The following is a 24,329-nucleotide window of genomic DNA, read 5'->3' as shown; positions in this document are numbered from 1 at the left end:
CCAACTCAACATTTCGTTACCTTCTATCCCTTTATAAATGGGAGCCCAGTAAAGACGTATAGTGCGGCCTGAGCAAAGTTTTCCAATGCTTCTTTGCATTCTAGAACACTTCTTGATGAAGTACTGTGTGAGATTATTGCTTTATATATTGACGCGACTGAAGCTTAAGCACGCTTCCTCGAGAATTTCTGCTGCTTTCTTCATGGCTATGATTTCCGCCAGAAAGACGCTTCAGTAATCTGTCAGCCTGTGGGATCTACTTTTTTCTGGATTGACACAGTAAACAGCAGAACCGACCACCTCCGTTAACTTGGAGCCATCGCTATACACGTGAATAGTATGTTCTGTCATTTCTGCATCCTGGTGCCAACTCTCCGACTCAATCATAGCCCCCCGAACTCTTTCGAAGTTCAGACGCGGGACCATATGTTCCGTTTGCTGATATTAGATATTGTTATGACCATACGGCCTGCACTTAAGCCGCCTGAGGCCTTAGGCCTTGTTGCAATGGCTAACGCGATATTTTTGACCATAAGGTCTGCACGCGTGATGTGTAGAATTGCAGACAATGCTGTTGTCGGTGTAGTTTTTAGGGCTGCCGTTATGCTAATCATTACCTTCTCTAGTTTTTTGGTATTCTTACTTTTTTGTGTGACTTTCCACCAAACAAGGACCCCATAGAAAAGTATGTGTTTAACGATTGCCGTAAATACCCAATGAGATAGTTTCGGTTATAGGCCCCATCCTCTTGCACGCATGGGGCAGGAATCGTGATATTTTCGGAAATTCGTCCGAATTAGGAAGTTATGTGGCTGAGTTTCACGTTACTTCATAACAGCCTAGAGACTTGAAACTTTGGCAATAAGTTAGGGCCTCCATTAGTTTAAGATACACAATTTTTCTAGAAGAGTCAAAGATCGAGAAGAAATACATTTAGAACATGGAAAATCTGGCGTTCGAGGTTCAAGTAACTACTTTTTGAGCTAGAAACTTGAAGTCTTATCCTCGAATCAACAAAAGGAGAAGAAATTTCCGCTAGAGTCTCACGGGTTGAGATAATTAAAAAATTCACACGAGATCTGAAATATTGCGATCGATTTTTAAGTAATTTTCTAATAACCTAGGAATCTGAAACTTTAAACACAGCTCTGGGTTCTATTATGTGTTATAGAGATATATAGAAAATATATTTAGATCATGTGGAATCTGGCGATCGAGTTTTAAGTAATTCGTACCTAAGCTAGAAGCGTAAAATTTACAAGTAGATCAGGTCACCTTGACAAAGCAACGAAAAGAGAACAAATTTCCACTAGGTCGTACACGGGTCGAAATAATAAAAAATCTTACGGAATTTGGAATCTTTCGATACATTTTTATATATTTTCCAGTAAAGATAGTGGCTTTTTTAAACTAATTTCAAAAGACAAATTGACTACAATAGCAAAGACAAAATGTTCTTCGGAAGCGCACAGATTGAGGTATTTAGAAAACCTGCAAAGAAGATTCTTGAGAACAATTGTTTTTGTTTTATCGGCCTATTGATAAAGGATTCAAGGTTGGAAACGAGCTCAAGGCCAGAACAATATTTTTTTTATAATGATTATTGCGCTGCTATTGCAGGTTGTCTGAACAATTTTCTACTTACTATTCCAAAAACAAAATACAATTTTTCAATTATAGAAAAATTAAAAAAAAAAAACAATAATCATTACAAAAAATTATTGTTCTGGCCTTGACCCCTTTTTCAACCTTGGATTCTTGAGAACATTTTTGAAGAAACTTGCCATTAAGCTACAAACTTAATACTTCACACACAGTTAAATGCACCGAGACATTGCAACAAACGCGGGAAAAAGTCCTCTAGGTGCCGCACGGGTCGAAATAATGACTATCACCGTATCGTTTACCCAGCCACCGATATAGAGACAAGGACTTTGCTGAAACTTCTGCCTTTTAAATACCGTTCTTTGGATATTTTCATGTAAGTTGGGAATATGAAATAAAGAGAGCTTGTTGAATAACTGGGCTTGGAATACAGACTATGCAGTTGTGTGATAGTTTTCAGCTTATTGGTTTGACTGTGGTAACTAAGATCTACAAATGATGCAGTGTTACGCCTGCTATCGAGTGGGTTATAAGCAGTGACGTTAAATAGGGTGACGTTAAATAGAACAATTTATTTGAAAAAAAGGGAGACAAATTGAAAGTGATAAACAAGATATGAATTTAATATGGAGGTTTTGAGTCAATTATTTGGTCATTCCCAATAATGGGCTGGATTTTCGGTTTTTGGTAAACAATTTTTGAAAACTACTCTTGTTAATTATCTGCAGGATTGTAAGCAGGTATTATAAGTATTTCCCCAAATAATTTTCGTTTTAAAAATTTCTTTAATAAGAAATCTACTTATTACTTCAAAAATGATCTTGAAATCGAAGCAGAACCAATAAATGCCAATAAATAAGATAAGGCAAGTCAAATCTTATCAGCTACACTTCCAATATTTTTATCTTCTCTGTCTTTACATACATATGGGGCATTCCATGCCAACTCATCCTACCGACCGATTTCAATAGAATTTCTGCATTTTTTGTACCCTCTTAAAGGATGATTTTTAAAAAATTTTTCTTTGCAGATAATCGGAAGATATGAACTTTAGAAAACTAAGGTATAATATTTTAAATTTCTTTTTTTTAGTAACTGTACATTTATTAATATTCATAAAATTACAAAAGCTTTATAAATAACATTTCCATACAAATTTCCAATTATAAGAGCTTTACAATCCGAATTTTGTTTTTTATAATAAGAGTTTATTTTTTGTTGCTGATGAAAGCATTATGAACAGATCTGCTCAGTCCCTATACACCGTTAGCACTTTTGTTTTCCCTGAAGAATAGGCACAGATAAAAATTCGCACTTTGAATATAAAAAAAAAATGTTCATAGCACTCCGATATGCCCTAACATATAAATTCAATTCATATGAAAGTGCCTGAATTTCATATGAAAGTGCAAAGAAAAAGCACTTCCATATGAAGTCAAGGCACTTCAGTATGATATTCAAAATTACACTAAAAAATTGACAATAAAAATATCGTAGCACTGAGAAAAATTTTAATTCAAAATTTATTCATAAAGGGATCATCAAAATTCTTTAAACATTTAAAATACATTTTTTTTTATTTAAAAAAGTGTCAGTGTACATTAGCAGGGATGCACCTTAAGGTTAAGCTAATCGTTTATCAAAAAATTTCCACCGTTTCCGTTGAAACACTTCGAAAATTTATCGATAAAGAAATTATCAAGGTAAATTGTATCTCGTTTTTAACCGAAACGAAAAGCTTTCGTTAACGTTAAAAACGTTAACAAAAACGTGATACTTTGTGTTTGAATTGTGCTGGCAATGCTATAGCCATGGTGAAATCGTAAAGTGGTAACAGCGAGCGGACATGCACACACAAACTCCATGTAATTCGTTTGTGTAATTCGTTGGTGGTAATGTCAAAAATACTCTGAAAAATGTTCGTACTATCAAAATTCATGAGAAAAGTTTCAATCAGCTTGGCTAATGCTTTCACCTTTAATGACTCCGCCATCAATCAGCTTTGCCAGCATAGTTTGAAATTAATATCAACATAAACGATTTGATTTCGTTTTGATATGGCAGAAAACGAAACAAAATCATTTCGTTAATTTGACGTTCTTAACGTTAATAAACGAAACGAAATGACTTTGTCTCGTTTATTAACGTTAATTATCGTAACGAAATGATATCGGTTCGTTGGTTAAGCACGCCTGGGCTTTGTATATGTATGTATTGTGATTTGCATTTCAATATAAAAATTTTTAAACAGCCCTGTTCATAAAAAATGAAAAAGCTTTATAAATAACATTTCCAAACAAATTATCAATTATAAGAGCTTTATAAACCTATTTTATGTTTTATGATAAGCGGTTATTTTTTGTTTTTGCTGAAAGCATTATTAAACTCATCAAATATTTCATTTTAGTTTCAAGTTAAAAAAAAAGAAATCAAAAAAATATGGAATTTAAAATGCTTAAACGATTTTGACCGTTTCGTAACAAGTCACGCTAGCTATCCCTGTTTCGCGATAACTGACGCCAACTGAGAGCACCTATGTAGGCGGAGGTCTCTCGCTTACTCTGTTTCCAAGCTGCGGTGTCAACTGAAATACTTTTGTGTCTGGAGCACCTTCGTCCAATTGCATAACATGACGCCAACTGAGAGCACCTATGTAGGCGGAGGTCTCTCGCTTACTCTGCTTCCAAGCTGCGGTGTCAACTGAAATACTTTTTTGTCTGGAGCATCTTCGTCCAATTGCATAACAGTGAAGCTTTTTGGCTTATATTCGGTATACTATCTACATATCTGCGTAAAACTCATACAGCTCATCATAATACCTCCTTCGCTTCAGGAGCCATTTCATCTTTCCTTGACACCGTCCATTATTCCGGCCCATATATCAGGACAGGTATAATGAGCGACTTATAGAGCGTGACGTTTATTCGTCGAGAGAGGACTTTACTTCTCAATTGCCTACTCAGTCCAAAGTAGCACTTGTTGACAAGAGTTTGATTTCTAAGCTGACATTGTTTTCGCTGTTATACGAAGTCCGTAGTTTCGAATTTATATCCGTCAACAGTGACATGGAAACCAACACGCGAAACCACGGCGCGTTTGTTAAGGCCAATGATATCAAATATCAGCATACGTCAGCAATTAAACGCTCCTGCAATAGATTGTGCTAAAACAGTTTAGTTCTGCTGCTTGAATTATCTTCTCCATCCTTGTCTGAAGCCTCATTTGGTTTCGAATGGCTCGAAAACGTCCTCCCCAATCCTTACGGAGCTGGTGGTATTGCTCAACGTCACTTGGCGAATTCTTATTAATTCTACAGGGAATTTAAATTCAAACATAGTAGCATAAAAGTAATTTTCTTTTGCGCTGTCAAAGCCTGCTTTGAAGTCGACGCATTAGTATTGATTCTCTTATCGTGAGTCTTCTTCAGGATCTGGCGCATCGTCATGATCTGGTCGATAGTAGATTAACCAAGTCTGGAGGTGCACTGATAAGTTCCATTCAGTTCGTTGACTAGATAGAACCTTATACGCGATATTAAGTCACGTTGTTAGAGCCTTCCAAATTGCTCAGATTACCCTACGAAGACTTAATATATTAAAATCTTTGCAGACCAAAATTTTTATGTGATACTCCTAGCTGTAGTATGTCGATATTAGTCATTGAAAATTAAAAACATAAATTTTTTATTATTTCAGTCTCCACAGACCAATTTTAATTAAAAAAAAAAATAAAAGCTAATAAAAAAATATTTTAAATAAATGGATTTAAAATATTTGTATCCTTGCAGTTCTTTATAAAAATTTTCAAAGGTATTGTTTTGAATATTTTACCATAAACACAATGGCGTTTTAGTGAAGATGCCGAGGCCCCATAGTTTTACTTTATTTTAGTTTTTTTTTTTTTGCTTTTTTCTTTGACTGTTTCTTCTTTTTGTTTGTGGTTATGTTTTACCTTAACTTTTTTCTGTTTTTCATTTTATATATGTATTTTTTTCTGTTTTGCTTGTATTTTTTTTTTTTTGCTATGCTTTAGCTTTCATCCGATTTTTGCCTTTTTTTTTTGTTTTTGTTTTCTTTGTTTTATTACGTTTCGGAGTTTTTGTTTGGTTGTTTGATTTGTATGGCTTAGCCTTTTGTTTTTGCTATTTTTGTAATTTTTTGTATTTGTATTTGATTTCGTTTTTTTCTTTTTCTTTTGTTTTTAATTTATTTTATTTTTTTTTTTGTCTTAGGTTAGGCTAGGTTGATGGGAACTTCACACTCTTCCACTTGGAAATACTTTCGTACATTGTCAATGCCCTTAGTAATGCCGGGTGTTGGCGCATTCATCCAACCAGATAAACTCCTAATAGTCCTTAAGGAACCACTTGCTTTCTTCAATGAACTTAGGTAAGAGCGAATGATTCACCTTCCCAAACTCTGCCAGTCTATTGAGAACGGTCGGCGGTCCTAGACATTGGCAGAAAAAGTGATAAATCAACTCCTCTTCCTCCTCATCCTGACAGCTGCTGCAGAGGGAGCTCGTTGGCATGCGAAACTGTCAGAGCATCGGCGCAATACCTGTGATGACACCTGTAAATACTATCACTGCATATTGGTTTAGCTTGAAAAAGAAGCTAGTTAATTTGCTATCCAAACATGGACAGCAAGTCCGTTGTTCTAATATTATGTTCCCCAATTTTCATAACCCATCGGTGGTCGTACGGAGCTGTCCGCCGCTCTTGTGTCCATTTCCGTAGCTTTCCTGGCCTTCTCATATGCATATTCAATCCCTTCCATACCGCAGGAACCCAGAAAAAGGAGAAATTGAGGTGCCATATCGACGGTAGCAAGGCTCGACACCTCCGCACTCGTACTCGAATTATCAAGTTGAACTTTAATGCCTTTAAGGCGGCCTGGATGTCTACAAAGTTCATTACATTGGTGTCTAATACCGGCCTGTCCTGGAACAGCAAGACACTACATCAGTCAATGCTTTTGTCTCAAGTTTTATTTTTATTTATTTAGTTTCTTGGGATTGTTTAAATTTTTTTTTTTTGCTTTCCTTTATTCTGATTAAGTTTTATATTTCTTGTTTTTTTTGGTTTTTCTGTCCCTGATAGAAGAAATAAAAGTAAATAAATATTTTTGGGGAATCTCTTAACACTGTTATAATTTTATAGGGAGTTTAATAAAATAAGTTCTTAGGCGAAAACCTCTTAGTAAACCGTATGCAATTCCACTCAACAACATTTGAGTGTAAAGCTAAAACACTCTCCTTTTTCGCACATTCATCAAAATACACTTAAACTCACTAAAATGCCTCTTCATTGTGTCATTCATACTACTTTACTATCAATTCCAGTCGCCAATTTACGATCAAATAATTCTCCATGCGTAAGTTGGTATTGGTGGGTCTGTGTGCCAGAGTGTGTGCGCGTGTGCATCTATGTGTTTGTGTAGCTGAGTATTTGTGCAATCAGTTTGGAGCTCCAGGCCACCACATTTACTAAAACAAGCCAAGCGACTATTCATTTGAGTAGCTGAGTACGTGAAGATCAGTTCGTTGCGGTTTTGTGAATTTAATAAAATTACGGTAACACAACAACGAAAGCAATAAAAATTATATATCATATTTAGATACAAACGACGAGAGTGCGGGTGTAAGAAGAAGATTGCGATAAGAATTTATAAGTACGTTTTACTTAACTGATTCAACGGAGACGTGAATAAGCGGAAAGTGCTTGGTTTAACGTACGAGTATCTACATATGCATGTACATATGTGTGTGTTTGTGTACGAGAATGTGCATGTTTTTAGTTTTTAAAACCAGCTGACGTGCAATAAAAGCAAAACAAATAAATTAAACAAATACAAATTGTGCAAGTGTTCAATAAGTACACAAGCATATATTGCAAATCAACTAAAGTAAATAAAAAAAAGAAAAAAAAAAGTAAAAAAAATATTAGAAAATTAAGTTGTCTATTGCCCAGAAGATATTAATTTTAACGAGTCATACAAATCAAGGCGTTGGAGAAAAATTTCGAACGTGTTTAATACAAGGTACATAGATACAATTTTTTGATATTTTTAAAATAATTTTTCGTAAAGTTGATCTGAATTTTAAGTAATATTTAAGCGTATTTTTGTTGTCAGCGTAATAAAATATTCGCATTCGAAACCTGTTAATAAATTTTTTGTGTTTATATTTTTCCATTCGCGTTAATGACGTAATGGCCTTGTTATTAACTTTACCGCTGTCGTTGTTAGTGTCACTGTCATTGTCATTGAGCGCTTTCAGCGAACACCACTTTTATTGATACTGTAACGAATTTAGGGAAACTCCGCTTATTTGAAACCTTCTGCTAACGTTCGATCGCTCGAATAAATAACTCCAATATTCTGTATTGCAAAATGGTCTGTATTAGCCTACTTTGGAAGTATCACAATTATACTTCACTTCGCAACTAATAGGGTGTTTAAATCAAACTGATTACTGAGTACTCAGCTTGCGCTGCTTTTATACTCTCTGTTGCCTTGTCCGCATATTCTCCAAATGTCTAGACGTTTCTCCTTCTAGAATCTCCTGCTTGTTTACCAGCTATATGCGTGTCTATTTGTAGTTTATAGCCTCTCGCATAGCCATATGCGTGTGATATGTAAGTACTACTTCGGCTGATGATTACATGTGTTTATGAGTTTCTCTCCGTTGCCTTGCATGGATGTGTGTAGATGATGATTGATTTGTTAACGTACATACGTGTGGCTGCTTAGTGTCGGCTTAGGGATGCTAGTATCACTTAGTGATGTTAATATTCGTTACAATACGTTGCATACAACTTTCGGTCAGTTCGAGTGATAGAAAATTTTGTTTTATAAACAGCGAGTTGACCCAACTGCCAAATGAAATAATTAAACGTAGCAATTGGCATTATCAGTTTCATGATATGTATATTGACCCTTCTCAGATTCTGTAAAGATAAAACTACTGTCACTTACTTCCTTGAGTTTAACACTTGTGTTTCTACCAGCTTCAGAAACAACCTGCAAACCGATGTCAATTAAACGCATTTTAGCAAAGCTTACGATAAAGTTTCTCATTCTATTCTTATGATAAAACTTGACCTCATAGGCTTTCCACTCTATTTTTTGAATTGGATATCGTTTTGCTTATGTGAAACAAAGCAAAGGCGATCTTTACAAAACAGTGCATCAAACGTTTGCGTTGTTCCATCTGGTAAACCCCAAGGCAGTCAACTTGGACCTATTTTATTCATGTTGTATATTGTATCTTAAGTCCATACGCCAAATGATGTCTTCAGGTCGACCTAAATAGCCTAATTGATCGGTGTTCTAACGCAATGTCACTCAACTTGAATAAATGCAAATCTTTATGCTTTACTAGGAAACCGTTGCATATTCACAAATACACGTTTAGTAATTACAAAATGAAACAAATAACTACCTTCATTGACTTAGGTGTAACTACGGAACTTAGACTTAACTACAAATTATAGTATATTGTAAGCTGTGTGAATAGGGCTCACAGAATCGTCAAGCAATGATTTAAAGAATTCAACGGCTCCTACATTACCAGAATCATTGCTACCTCATTACAAAAACCTAATATGGAATACATGTACTTCCGTTGTATGAAACACACGTTATCAAGCTCATTGCGCTAGATTAGAATATGTTTCAAAACAATTCCTGACCTTTGCGTTGAGGGAGTTACCATGGAATCCAGAACAGAATCTTCCCTTTTTCTCTACGCTACAAACTCAGTGTGTTTTTAATTTCTGAAGTTTAGCGGAGGTATGGTTTACAGTCCTTTACTTTAGGTACTTAATGCGATTTAATAATTTAAACAATAAATTGGGCTAATGGCTAGGCAACACGTTCTCTCCAACCTTCCACGCAGTGCCCTAATTGTTGTGGTGGTAATTGCACATCTGCTGCTCGAAATCACGTTCCTTCCGTCATCATTATTAGTCAAATAAATATGATTTAGTGTTGCTTGAAATCGCGTTCATTCCGACATCATATTTCATAATATACAAGACGATTAATTTAATTGATATTAGAGAGAAAAATTATAAATTTTACAAACGGCAATGGTTACTAGGACATGTTTCTGGATTTCACTTCTTCATTAACTCGGGAGCTGAGTGTTGAACTCAGTCATGATGCCTATGTCGACTCAGCCATATCAATGCCCCCCCTGCTCGCTTTGCAATTGGTCTCTAAGTATTATCTATTTATTGCTATTCCTTTATACACCATTAGGTACTTACCAATTCTATATGTATTTAAACCTTATTATGTGGAATAAATATAGGCGCGCTTTCAAGAGCTAGCTTAGTAACATTGGATTGCAATGCTTCCGCTGTTCATTATTTTATCTGTATTTAATTAGCGATTAGCGAGACATGCTGATGTTGCTTCATACAATTGGTTTTACAAACGGCGGTGGTTACTAGGACATGTTTCTGGATTTCACTTCTTCGTCAGCTAGTTTCTCGGGAGCTGACTATTGAACTCGAAATCTTAACATATATTATGCCTTTGTCCACTCAGCCATATTATTGCCCCGCTGCTGGCTTTGCAATTGGTCTCTACGTATTACCTTTTTATTGCTATTCCTTTACGCACCATTAGGTACTTACCAATTCTATATGTTTTTAAACCTTATTGTGTGGAATACTTATAGGCGCGCTTTCAAGAGCTTAGTAACGCTTTCGCTGTTCATTATTTTATCAATATTATTATCTGTATTTAATTAGCGAGACATGCTGATGTTGATTCATACAATTGATTTTGTTATTGATATTAGAGAAAAATTACAAAGTTTACAAACGGCGATGGTTATTATGACATGTTTTTGATGAATTTATTGTTTACATTATTGCCTGCATGATGGGGACTTTCAGTCTCAAAAAGGGCTGATTATTTTCAACTAATCATTTCTGACTTACTAACAGATTTATAATCCATCCCGACATCATAAACAATTCAATTCCAAATTTTTGTTTTCTACGTATCAAGAAAATGTTTCTTCGGCAATTTGACATAAAAGCCAAACAGTTGAGGTGATCAAAATACTCGTGCGATAGAGAAGGCGACGAACGTGATAAGAACTTCTCCTATGGTTAACTAGGAAATATATACGAACACTTAATCATAACGATCAATACGCCAGAAAATGGTATTTGGTGCTAGAAAAGGAGAACACAGCTTCCACGATGTAAAATCTTCCAATATGAACACTTTTAGAAAAAGGTTCTAGTATAAAATAATTAACCAACCAACCTAGCTGCCTTCTGATGGAAGAACGCTTAACATAATTGATTGCGTAACTTATCGACGGCCGGCATATCCTTACTGTCCTGGATTTCTACGACGTTGATGTTTTGGCTCGTGGATCCTAGGCAGAAGAAATACGCTCACTTCTCCATGCTGCGAGTGGTATAGAGAAAGTTTGCTATCATCTGCTCTCTTAGAACTTATTATGTAACCGATCAGTGCGAGTGCTTTGCTCAATCGCTACGTACGACTGCTGCGGACATTGTGGAGTTGAAGAGACTGGGAAAAACAGCTGGGAAGATGAGGAACTTTGTAACACTTCAGAAAAGAATGACGATGCATATTGGTTCAAAATGTACGCGAGCGAAGTAATTTTAGATATTATTGCTTAGAGCTCTGCAAATCAGAATATGTGAAATTGATTCCTGATACCCATTGTATCTGCAGCTGCTGAATCCTTGGAATAACGTCGTCTTTTTGCATGTTGCTCTATAAGGTAGTGTCCTTTAAATAAATAAAAAAAACATAGTGCTTAGACTGCACGAAAGGATATCGATCTCCCGTTTAGAGAATTAACCCCCCTAAATATTTCACATTTCCGGCTTGGGGCAGTATTTCCTTTAATTTTAAGCCATCTCTTCAGTTGGGGAAGCTTTCACAATAGAGTACCAACTATCCATTTTAGGTACGGCAATGCACTCAATTGGAGTATTAGACCGGTCGGTTATCCAATGTCTCCCGAAACGTTTCGTACGTGAAAATAGTTTTTTTTTTTTCAATAATTTTACCAAAAACTATTTTGGCGGTATTTTAGAGATCTGACTGAGCCGCCAAATTTTTTGGGCTATGCTCTTTTTATTGTGAAAAGTGAGGGTTTGGTTCAGTTTCCGCCGAACACCAGGAAAAAATAAAATTATTAGTTTCGATACATGAATCTACCGCAGACTCAAGTTCGGTTAGATACTACAACGAACTGCGAATGAAGGGGAACGCTTTAAGATAGCTAGGTTATCATAAGGCACTCAATCGCTCGGGCCTCTAGACGCACATACCATGTAACGAAATAAGCTCAACTAAGGTGGTAAGGGCCCTCCGGCAAGTTTAGCAGCTATCCTTGGTTATGTTGGCAGTTTATTCATAATATCACACAAAAATTTAGATTTGAGAGATATTTTGTATTTATCTGTGTTGGTTTCTTGAGTAATGTTTAAAATCATTTATCGATATTGATTTGTAATCGGATTTTAAAATAAAACGAAGTTTATTAAAACAATTTCATCCTCTTTCTCCCTTTTCCTCTTTCGCTCTCTCCCTCTATTTCTCTCCCTTTATCTCTTTCACCAACTCTACATCTTGGGGAGGAATGACCCCGAAGGTTCGACTTGGTAATATCAAATCGTTGCCGACATAATCGAGCTGGTATCATAATGGCGATATTTTCCACAACATCAATAAAATGCCCCAAAATCTTTGCGTGCATATCGCTCATACAACAGCAACAGGGCCTCACAGGACTCACTGGATTCGATGGGATGTGATGCGCAGTATTTAGTCTGGCTAATCCAAATGTCAACCTCACGTCAAGTGCCGATCCTTGTCACAAATATGGGCGTATGCAATCCTGACCCTAACATATAGGGGATTTTTAAGCAAGAAAGCAATGAGATGACCTGAAAGATTCAACGTGGTCAAATCCAATAGTTTGCACCGGGGCTATTTAAATTACCTCAGTTGTTAGTGGTACAGTCGTCATTTTTGTCAGATTTAGAAAGATGCGGACATGGCTTAGGCGATTTCTCTTTCTATATATAATATGGAACAATCAACTCTTTGTTGTGAATGTGAAAGGAATTATAATAGATTATGTGCTAGATAAACTACGTAGCGACAACGAATTACAATTGATTAGCCCCCATTTCTTTTGGCTGTGATAAAATTTTATTAGTACAATATATTTGGAAAACAACCTGTTGATATTTATTTATTCCATAGCAGTAACTAATGAGTTATATTAACCATAAAACCAGTTTTATCTCCAACGTGAATTTTGCAAAAGTCGTCTGGCGTCTAGCTGTGGCGGCAATAGAAGCATTAGCACCTACACAGATGAATATTTTATATAAGTATGTATAAATATTTAAATACATGCATAGGCAAATGTTTAGATAAACAAACAGACACACCCGTAAAATGATTAGCTCCCAATAAAGGCTTCATACGAGGAGTACCTTAATTTTTGTGAGTACTTAGAAGAAAGAGTTGGGGGAAGAGGCTTTTAAAGCTTTTTTGTCGTTTCGCTTTTGACGTCGACACGTCCATAATTCAGAGACAACCAAATTGGTCAGCACTTATAGCTACTCAAATTGGTATAACACATTTATTTGTATTAGGGTGATCATAATTTTGCCGCAAGCGCCAAGAGAACTGTCGATGAGAAATTGTAGTAAGTAGTGTTGTGGTCACGTTGTATATAATGAGAGGCGAAGAATGCAAATGAACGGGCTAGTCGCTGTAACTTCAGGATGGAAAATTTGGATTCAATAGAGTGGAATACACTGCAATTCGCTCTACTTAAATACATCAAAAAGGAATTCGTTTGTACACCGAACGAAATTATCCTAGTAAAATCAACAAATGTGATTGGTTGCTTCTGAATTATCGCTTTATAGTTAATTTATCGCTTTATAGTTAATTTAACCGATATTTTTGTCAAGATAACAAATTTGTTTAGTCGTTTCAACAGAAGAGGAACCGTTGGTCTCAAGTTGACAATATCCTGTTAAAATTACAGATTTTCAATCAATCTAACTGATTTTTCCTTAAAAAAAAAACTGATTTCATTGATCATTTCAACAGAGACGCACTATCTATATTACGCAAATTCAACAGGTAATTTTAAAGAGAAATTTACGCTCACGTCGCTCACTGCTTAGGTGTCACAAAAATTTCTGACGTATCAACAACTTTCACTGCTATACAGGAAAAGGAAAGGTTCTCTGCAATCCTAATGGAGCTAACCTCTTGATGTTATTTGCAGTCATTTGGAACAGTCGTATAAATTTTGCAAGGCAGCATTATTTCTCATAAAGCCTTAGATAACTGACATATATATGCGATATGAAACACATTGATTTCGAAAAGAGATCGTAGTGTCACTGACGGCGGTCAGTTCCATTCTCGAAATTTTGGACTTGCTACTGAGAAGCATTAATTCCTTCCTATCAAGCATTTTGTCGTTAAAGTTTATGAGGTGATTCCACATTAAAAATCAAAATATTTTCTGTTTTTAAGGACCAACCTAATAACTATAAAGCCTTTTGAAATTTCTGAAACAACGCAATTACAACGTGAGCTCGATACAAATGGGCGATGTACCTCAAATACGGAGATAGAAAACAATAATAGCAGCACCAACAATAGTAACAAAAACAAGTGCAAAAAAACAATACTCGTGCCCAGATAAGCGAAAACGACACTGAGCTGGGATGGGATATGACTTTCTACATATTTTAATATTGATGCATAACTGTTGTTGTGATTGTCGTTGATTTAATTAATAGTTTTGTTTTATTTTATTATTATTATTAAATACTGTTATTGTTTTTGTTTTAAGTCGCTTATATGGAATAATTATAGATCCATACGGCGCTTAAGTTTATCTTTATTTCTATGCTTTGCCATTCAATTTTTTATATAGCTGCATATTATTTTGTGGCATTTTTCATGGCAGAAAATATTTTTTTTTTTTTGTGGCTTTTAGTACATTAGGGATGTTCTTATTTGAAACGTCCATGTGGAAGAGAGAGCGAAGAAAGCCTATGTGGCAATGTATGCATGCAAGAGGATGTACGTGGGGCTTATCGCTCAAACTCGCTCCTTAGGTTTTAGGGCAATTTTTTAGTGCATACTTTACCTTATGGTCCTAGTTTGGTTGACAGCCACACAAAAAACTATGTATATCGTACAACTTGGAGGATAGGTATGCAAGGTGTTAATGATTAGCATAACGGGAGCCCAGAAAACTACTCCCTTAGCAGTATTGCTTGATAAATTGACAGTAGATGTCCCAATCTATTTGTAAGAAATCAAAATATGATATGATATGCACCGGATCCATCAAGCAAGAAAGGAGGCATGATAGGAAGCGCGGGGCTACAAAATTTTTAAGATCATAGGGAAATCCTATGACGTTACACTCACAAAGTTGCTCAAATCTCTAAAAAGGGGAGGCCTAAAGCTCACGATGGGCATACTAACTCTTCAGTAACAGCAGATGTAGGAAGTCCCCAACTGCAAGAGCAAACGGCTCAGCACGTTCTGTGTTTATGTCCCGCGCTCGCGAGGTCAAGGCTCTAGCTACCAGGGGCGTCAAAGTTGCCAGATCTCGAGGTCTGGTCGTCAAATATATGAGGTTTTTATTGACCGACAGTTCAAACTAGTCTAACGAACAGTTTTAATGGTTGATATGGGGAAATGTATTTGAAAACCTTAATCTTGCTTTTTTAACGATTGCAATAAATACAAAACATCAGATACTACCTGCAAAAAAAGGTAGTTTCTAGAGATTTCATGGCAATATCACAAATTTTCGTGACTTTGGCGCAATTTGAAATTTTCGAATTGCGGATCCCCAAATTAAAAAAAATCGCTAAAAATAGGAAAGTTATATTATTGTTAGTAGGCATGGAAGCACTGAGACCTTTGTGCAGATCTATTGTGCATTAGGAAAGTGATAACTTTTATACCCGATTTTCAGCACTCAGTTGTTTACTATTCCCATATTTGAATTATATAAAAATTTTGTTATGATTTAAAATATTAAATTTCCAAGTAAACCATAGTTGGCGTCCCATAGAATTTCGATTTATAAAAATAAGAACACCCCTAATTTGCCTATGTATCTGTGCTTGCGAGATGCGTTGGCGACGCACGGTGGCTGAACGATTATGTGCCTGGCTAACTTCATTAGTTTATTTCATTTACTGCGTCGTTTCGCTTTAACTCACCTGTTGATAGGTGGAAGCAACAATAAAACCACTTATCACCTCAATGCCTACGGTGTGCGCAAAAAGCTGTAGAAATATCTAATAATGGGGCTGACCTTTTTAATGCTTCTTCTTTGTGCTAAGTCAATGCTGCAGAGGTTTTCTGTTGCAATGCGGGTCTGGATAGGAAACCTCGCGGAACATCCTCTTATTGTACCAAACGAAAATTCAAAATAGTTTTCGTCTGATTCAAATTTCTTTATCTGAGCTGTTTGATAAGGAAGGTTGAACAGGCCGATCCGTGAAAACCTCACATCGACTGAATGAGTTCTTAGTGTTACCAGTAGTTTGTTTAACAGCCAAACTGAAAACCCTATCAAAAACGAGGGCGTTTGTTATAAAATAGCTTTGTCCTCTTGGCAAATAATAGAAGCTTTCTAGGACCTATTCCGCTTGCTCCTTCTAGATCTGGTAGCTTATCGCTCCTAATAGCTGGAGTCTTACCCTGGCGAGCGCGGGGCACGAGCACAAAACGTGCTCGATTGTTTCCTTCTCCAAACCGCACTTCCCACATCTGCTTTCACTAATTAGGTCTTACTTGAAAGCATGTGACGCCAGGCAGTGCCCAGTCAGAATACGTGTCATGAGCCTACAGTCTTCTCTATTTAATGATAAGAGTGACTTTGTTAGTTAAGTCGCCACCAGGGCTACAGGTGGAATGTGCAGAAAGGCACACAGTGCAGGCGGCGAGGCCTCCTTTACTCTCTTCCACACGTTGAACTTCAACGACAACTTATTGTTTAGAATGATTCCTAAATCTGTGTCAAAGTTTCATCTGAAGGAACGTTGTAACTCCTAGTAAACAAGACCAAGTATGTATCTCCCGAAGCGGCCGATGCACCAAAGAGCTAATTGTTGGAAGACACTTTCTAGTCGTGACAACTGCAACGTCATCTGCGTACGTCGTAGCTTTCACGGAACACTCATCGAACCGTGTGAGCTATTGGTTGATCACCAGCGTCCACAGCAGAGGTGATACCGGAACTAAGTATAGTAATATTCATGTTGTAAATAAAGTGACTTTGACATGTGAAGGTAGGTTCTTGTCGGAGGACTTTCCACATACGGAACTTATGTACATTGACAATCTCAGCCTTTTCTCTGGTAGGGGTGTAACCTATAAGTATCCAATGCTAAGTTTTGCTGGGTTTATTTGTTGTACCGGTTGTTGTTTCTTTGCTGCAACCAGGAAATTCTCCCTGGAGATTTAACTGGAATGATACGGATATAAAGAGACTTGAGGATATGAATCCCACACCATCCGATATTAGCCCAATCGCCGCAGGAACGATTTTTTTTATCCTCGAACCTTCGACCATATGGACTATAATCTATTTTTAGGTAGGCATGCCTTACCTCGGAAGAATTTTAAGATCCTTATCCCCCTTATCACCAATGTGGATTTCTCAATGTAGGTTACGTTTCTCCTCTACAATATGTAACAATTGGTTTCAAAAGATGGCATTGGCATCGCTTGGGTTCGAGAAGGTATCGTAGGCGCTATTATGAAGGTGCATAACTACTTGCACTGTAATTGTTGTACGCCTATTGCTCTATTAATCAGCAGAAACCAATAATTAATATATCCACCACAAATATACTAAAAACTTGAGGTTTTCATCTTAAATAAATTGTAGGAATTTTTGCGGTTTTTTCCGCATTGCAAAACTTTTTAGCATTTTATTAGGGCTGTTACGGTGTTAACTGAGTCGGAATCATCATCATCGGAATCGGATTTTTTGATCTTACCTTATCGGAATCGGATTCTGAAATCGAAGGGCTAACTAAAATAATAATAAACAAAAAGTAAATACTCTGCGCGAATTACCTCCGAAGAGATTGAACCGGAGCATCTCTTCCAATTTGCGTTGCGCCGACGAAATTGCCGGCTAAAAACGACAGCTGCAAAGGAGATGAATCTTCACTGAGAACATTTTCATGTCAGAAATATACTCGAAGTGTTTGCCAAACCATTGGCGAGCGGCGACCTGCTTGAAAAAAATACATTGATTAAAAAGGCCTTAATCTACATTCTTAACGTGGCTTTGACCGGAACTTGAATCCCAGGACCTTCGTGCAGTAGGCGGAGCACGCTAGGCACCACAATATGGCGGTCGCAAAGGGCTCATTAAAACCAATGTTTAGTCAAAAAAATACTAGTTTATAACTGGCATTTTCAGACTGAAACCAAACTAGTCCAAAAAGTTCGACTTGTACCAATTAAATTCAGAATTTTGGCTAGACCAGAGCTGGAAAGTGCTGTGTCAGCTGAATTCATATACACCATATTTGGCGGAATTTAAATTACTTTCACTTAACTTAACATGATAATTGGCTTGACTGCCCAACATTTTCAATTTAATATACTGTTCACCAAAAAACTTTTCTACTGATTGGCTTACGAATCGAAATATATTTTAACTTCCAGCTCATCGTAATCTGAACCGAAGCTCCGTAACAGCGTTATATAATTTATCTCTTGCGGTTTCCACACTTTCTGTACACACATTGTTTATTAAGTCTGACGCACTCAATATCGAATTCTCAAAAGTAAAAGATTGGCGTGTTTTCTTAATACACTTTTGTTTCGTGAAGTGTTTCTACCGTTAGTACTTGAAAATTCGTGTTGAATGTTTATATAACTGCAAATGGCCTATTTGAATAGGGTGGTCCTTAAAAGTCTAAAAATGTGAGCCTGTATCGGTTCTCAAACATTTTTGTACTAAATTGGAAACCTCTCAACTTACTACTAAGCTTTTAAAACTTATTAGATTCAAATTTTAAACTTACCTGACCAATAAATCTAGAGTCTAAAAAAATAAAAAACAAAAAAGTTTGAACTTGCTGATGAAACCTAAAAATGGAAGCATAATTAGTATTTCGTTAAATTTTATTTAGGAAAACTAAGGATAAAGAATCAAAACTTTCCCGCTGGCCCGCATATTTTATCTTTTTTTTTAAAACACTGGTATAAACTTATCCGGTTTAAAATTGAAACCAAGTTATCGTTTTCACGAGTTGCATAAATTTTAAACCACATTTAGTTCTATCATACATGTAATACAAAAAAGTTTCAAACAAAGCTCAAACTTTAAACCATGTAAATATTTTGGTATGGATTGAATAATATTAAAGCGTATCGCATACATGTTCCAATTACCTTATGTGATCATTTCACTAGATTTTGTTAAATTCGATTATTAGATAAAAAATTTATAATTTAGAGTTTTTGGTTCCCTTAATGAAACTTGAACTTTGATCTCTGTACCACCCATCCTGACCGTCTCCAATGGGCATCAAAAGTTACATCTTATACCCTTGACCGTTAGAGGGCGTAAGAATAAAAAAATTGTTTCGTTTGTTTTTTTTAGGACCACTCTAATATAGGTTGTATAAAAATCTATATTATTCCTAACACAATTGAAGTCTTATTTATTATTTTGAGGAACTGTCTGTATTCATTCATCACTTCGCGATAATTTTCGCCAATGAGAAACACCACGGGAAGCCAAGTTTTATACGCGTGACCTTCCCAAACGCTGTTAGACCTTCCCATTTTCACTTATGCCCCTGACGTAGATAGCTATACTTTCTGGACCGAGTCGAAATAGACTACAGAGGTTTGTTGCCGTGAACTAGTTTCCTTGAAGAAATAGAATATACCAAATATGATGCCGAATTAAATCGCTCCAGAAAATTGTATGTATCTCCCAAAGCAATGCTGCCATGCCCAGATAGTTTTTTATAAACGGTCTAATGTCTATCTTTGAATCGGTGAGGATTTTATTTATATGAAGAAAGCCAATTTTGTTTACTTTGTATGTATGTTTACTTTTAACTAAATGTAACATTGTTTTTGCAATTCATACGATCGGATCAGCAAATTTTGCTAGCATTTGTTTAGTAAAACCTAAAAAAACTCAACAGTCTTAATATATTTGCTGACGTCAAAGCAATGAAGTATTTATAGAGTACATGACTTGTGCATACCACTTTCACATTTTTGATAAAAAAAAAACTGCTAGAACTACCTGTATTACAGCACACTTCCAAGGTCAGGCTAGTTTGAGACGGTTGGAATTCCAATTAAATCAGTTGCTTACTCATACGAAGTTGAGAAAGTGTGAAAGATCAACTTCACGTTCTTCGCTCTAATAGAATGTTGTTTTCATTCTCCTTAGGACATCACCAAAAGGCGATCCATCTGATGCTACCCAAAAATTGTTCACTTGAGTGTAGATAGCAACCCTCGCACCATTAACTTTGCGCGTCTCCCATTCCTTCTTTGTTGGAACAGATCTGACATAAGCCTATACAGATGCAAAGGAATGTTATCTTAAGCCTTCAACGGTATTCCAAATTTTTCGCAACTGAAACTGCGTTTAGCAAAGCTGCGGATAAAGAGGCGCTGTGAAAACTATCATGCTAATAAACTAAGCAATGCAGTTCTCGTTTTGGTAAGAAATATTTCCTACCCGATGTAGAAGGATAGAAACTGAAACTTTTATTTGTTCGAAAAAGCTACTCCAACACCGCAGTAAAATTGGACTTGTCTGGTTTGAGCCCCTTCTCAAAGAGAGACTTACCCTAAAGCTCTTGTCCAAGTATTCTGTTTTCGCCTGCTCTTTCTAATTTATTTAACCTTTTATATTATCATCACACGGTAAATGCATAGGTCTTAGGTTCCAGTTTCGGAATAGTTCTTTCATAAGACAGGGAGAAATTTCGATGAGCCCTATGATTTTAACCTCTAGCATTAATGCATCCCATCCGCACGTATTCTTGCTTACTCTAGCCTTTTGGCGTTATTTTATAATCGTGTCAAAGATCCGCGTTTTCGTGTATTCGCCTAACCGCTTTTATCAAAGAAAATTACTTCAGCTCTATCCAGCTTTGTGAAATGTACGTCAAAGTCATGCTCGTTCTACAAATTCCTTCCTGGCCAGTGTGTCGCGTTTTTGTTGTTGCTGAAGCTATAAAGACATTCCCCGCAGGTTTTGAGCTGAGGTTGACATTTGAATTGGAGAATCTGTAAATAGCGCCGACAACCCCTTGGCAGTGCTGCACAACGCACTTGGGTATTTTATGCCCCTATTACGGTTTACAACTTGACTTAGTTGGATTGTAATTAAAACAACTCAGTTGAGTTGTCTCAACGTATTACGAATTACAACTTATTTCAGTTGAAGTTGCATTGATGTTGCCAACCTAAAAAAGTGATGATTTGACAGATAAATGAACAGCTGATCAATTTGTGGTGGAAATTTAAGTATTTGTAAAAGTGATTTTCTTATTAATCGCAAAATGAATAGCTTAGATTTATTTTATAACAACGAAAATGTTGACAAAACTGACATGTCGCGAATACCGAAAAAATTCGTGTGATCACTGCAATCCCTTGGAACTACCACGCACCAAGTAAGCAGCTTCTAATGAAATTGTTTTGCAGATTTGTAAGTAATTTTCGGTTAAGTAAGGAAGCATTTTGCTTCAAAATGAAGGACCATTTCCATAAAAGCTTTCGAAGAACGGCTTTAAACTTATGCCCTACACTTCGATTCCTTGCTGATGGCAGTTATCAAAAATGCTGTGGAAATAATTTTAGTGTTGTACTGGACAACATCTACAGTATTTAAAGTGGTTTAGAAATTAGGATCATATTTGTGCGAAGTGGATTAAAACCCAAATGACTGCAGAGGAGTAAAGTGCTTCAAAACTCGCATTTTAGTCTAAAACAGGATTCTAAGGAGTAGTGGATAGTATCAATGGGACTCACGTTCACATAATGTCACCTATTTTGGCTGCATCCGAACGGCGACTTGCCCCGTGCAACTTTCGGATTTCGCCCCATAGCGTCAAACAGTTTTTCAATGTAATCCTTCCTTGAAACCTTGTCTTTTCTATAAATGTGTACAAAATTTTAAAGTTTGTTTAAATTAATTTAAAAGAGGTTAGCGGGTACTTAGTTCCATTTTTCTATAAATTTTTTCCCCATAAAATCGCCCCGAGAACGTCGCGTCCGAAATATGAGGCCCGATCCATAGTTTTTTCGCACAGAACACTTTTCGGAGGTGGAGGCCTTCGGCCGCGATTTACAAAAACAACTTTATGTGTATTCAGCACCTTTCTGCATTAGTTTGTGTGTACAACAAATCTGACAAAATACAATAACCACATGAAAATTTGAACCGATTTTTTGCTTATATCTTTTGACAGAAATAAAATTCTTTCGGATTCTAAAAACGAAACGCGTCCTTTGATAACAGCTTTGATAAAAATTAGGTGGTGCACCGTCTTGTAAAACGTTACCTTTTTCCCAAACAACTGCAAAATTTTCTGAGACAACTGCTAGTTATCAGTTGTCAGATTTTCACGTGTTTCACAACTACACCAACACAAAAAAGTGGTTAGACTAGGCAACTTCAACCGACATTGTTTTTCACAGGTGAAGTTGTAATCCATAATACCAAATGGCAAAATGTCAACTGAAAGAGAGTTGAGTTGTAAACCGTAATAGGGGCATTAGTCACCTCTTATGACAGGCATAACTTCCGCGGATAAATTGTAAGTCCTCTAACCGGTTGCATCATCTATCTGGTGTGCGGTGACAGTAAGGCATATGTGCGTATGTAAGGATATCAAGTCCTCTTATGAGCTTATTTATACCCTATCCTCAGCTCTTTAGAGTTTTATAAAAGAACATATATCTTTCTGCCTTATTTTAATATTCCACTTCTGAATTTTTCAGCAAATTCGACTTAACGTTATCCTATATTAGAATTATCGAAAACAATAAACTGTTATATATCCATATGACCCATTAATTTCTTTTCTATATAGATTTTGATAGAAGAAAATTCTCTTAGCAAATTTTGTGTACTCCTCATACATATGTGCGTTCTCAATTATTCGAAGATAACGTACATATGTATATATGTATTCTAAATAATGTATTCTCCACTTGACTCTTGGTACTCAGCATTGAGAGTTTTTTACTCGACAACGGAAGTTCTTTATCGTTTTTACCATAAAGCCATTTGGTTAATTATATGCACTTACACCAAAACACAACTTCAGTAGAGTGCATACTTATGTGTGTATTGTATTTCCTTAAATCATTCGTGTTAATGCGGTTGTTAATGCTAAATTTAAATCAAATCAACAATTTAATACAGCATTTCCTATACATATGTATGTACATATTTACAAACTCGTAGATATTATGGTATGACCGTCAATTGCATTGTATTCAACTCAAGATTTTGTTTTTCTTACAATTTCGCATCTTTTCAATTTCTTTCAATTTCGACTGACTTTTGTTATGCTATGCACATTTTTTATTGTTTGTGCGAAATGCCGCGACATTGGCCTGTTACCTGCAATTTATTTCTTCTGTTTTTCTACCGCTTTTATTAGCTTGTTGTTGTTGTCCTTTTGTAACAATGAAAGTTTACAAGTTACAAGTGGTCTGGAACTGGTACTCATACGCCAGTTTTCTCTTTTGCGTCTCCGGCACTTTCAATTTCTTTTTGCTGCGCACTCAGTGGATAAGTCAAGCTCAAGTCTCCAACGCCTTGATGTCATATCGGCTTTCTATATCGAATGTTGTAAGTGCTTTATCATATTACTTGCATTTTTACATACTTTCAACATACAATTGTGACACTTATTACTATTATATGCAAATTCACAAGTAAAATAATCGCATTGTATGCAAGCGGCGGTATACACTGGGCCAAACAGCTGACCTTGTGGGGGAAAAAAATGTTTGTCAGCTATAAATTTGGTGCGCTAGTGTTATAATAACTTCTGGTACTATTTCGTCGGCTACAGTAAGTATTTGACTGCAGTTAAAACTAGTCCGAAAAACAACAAACTTGTTCCAAGTCAATATGCGAGTCTAACTTGATTTCATTACTTTTACAACAAAGGCTCGAAACCACGACCTCTCATCATCATCATCATTATATATTATTTCTAATTGTTGTTTTTATATACGGGTCCCTTTTTCGCTATTATTTGGAATCCAAATCTATAAATAAAGTTTTGGTTGTAAAGATGGAGATTTGGGCTATTATCGAGCTTTGGGCAATTTTGGTCGTAGTGCTTTTGTTTAGCTATATTTTATTAAGATAATTTGTTAAAAATAAACGATTGTGAACACACAAAGAAATCTATTTGTACTATGGCTCTATTGTGAATATGTGCACTGCATTACCGGCAGTTGCTTCCATCGCCAGAACAGCTGATTTCTGTTGATATTTGATAAGAGACTTTTATATTGGTTGCGCAAGATTCGCACGGGTCCGGCTCGTTTACCATAATTGAACTAGTATTTTCTTTGCTATTTCGGCCTGAAACATTTCTATCCAGAAGCTGACGAGTGACATTGGGCAGG

The 24,329-nt window shown here is 36.2% G+C and overlaps 1 protein-coding gene across 3 annotated transcripts in view; it reads left to right on the top strand.

Moving 5' to 3' along the window:
• Positions 1–7,111: 7,111 nt before the first annotated feature.
• The window catches only part of RhoL (Rho-like), a 49,287-nt gene continuing 32,069 nt past the window's right edge, over positions 7,112–24,329 (top strand). The window contains exon 1 of one of the 3 annotated variants that reach the window (XM_067758939.1): positions 7,112–7,646. The gene's annotated coding sequence lies outside the window, so the exon portion shown is untranslated. Of the gene's footprint in view, positions 7,647–23,630; positions 23,764–24,329 lie in introns of those variants that run through there. The other 2 variants (XM_067758938.1, XM_067758940.1) reach the window with 2 other exon arrangements.

The sequence above is a fragment of the Eurosta solidaginis genome, chromosome 1, assembly GCF_040869045.1.
Source record: "Eurosta solidaginis isolate ZX-2024a chromosome 1, ASM4086904v1, whole genome shotgun sequence".
Taxonomy (NCBI): domain Eukaryota; kingdom Metazoa; phylum Arthropoda; class Insecta; order Diptera; family Tephritidae; genus Eurosta; species Eurosta solidaginis.
The sequence above is the reverse complement of the archived record's forward strand: the minus strand, read 5'-3'. Positions and strand labels throughout refer to the sequence as shown.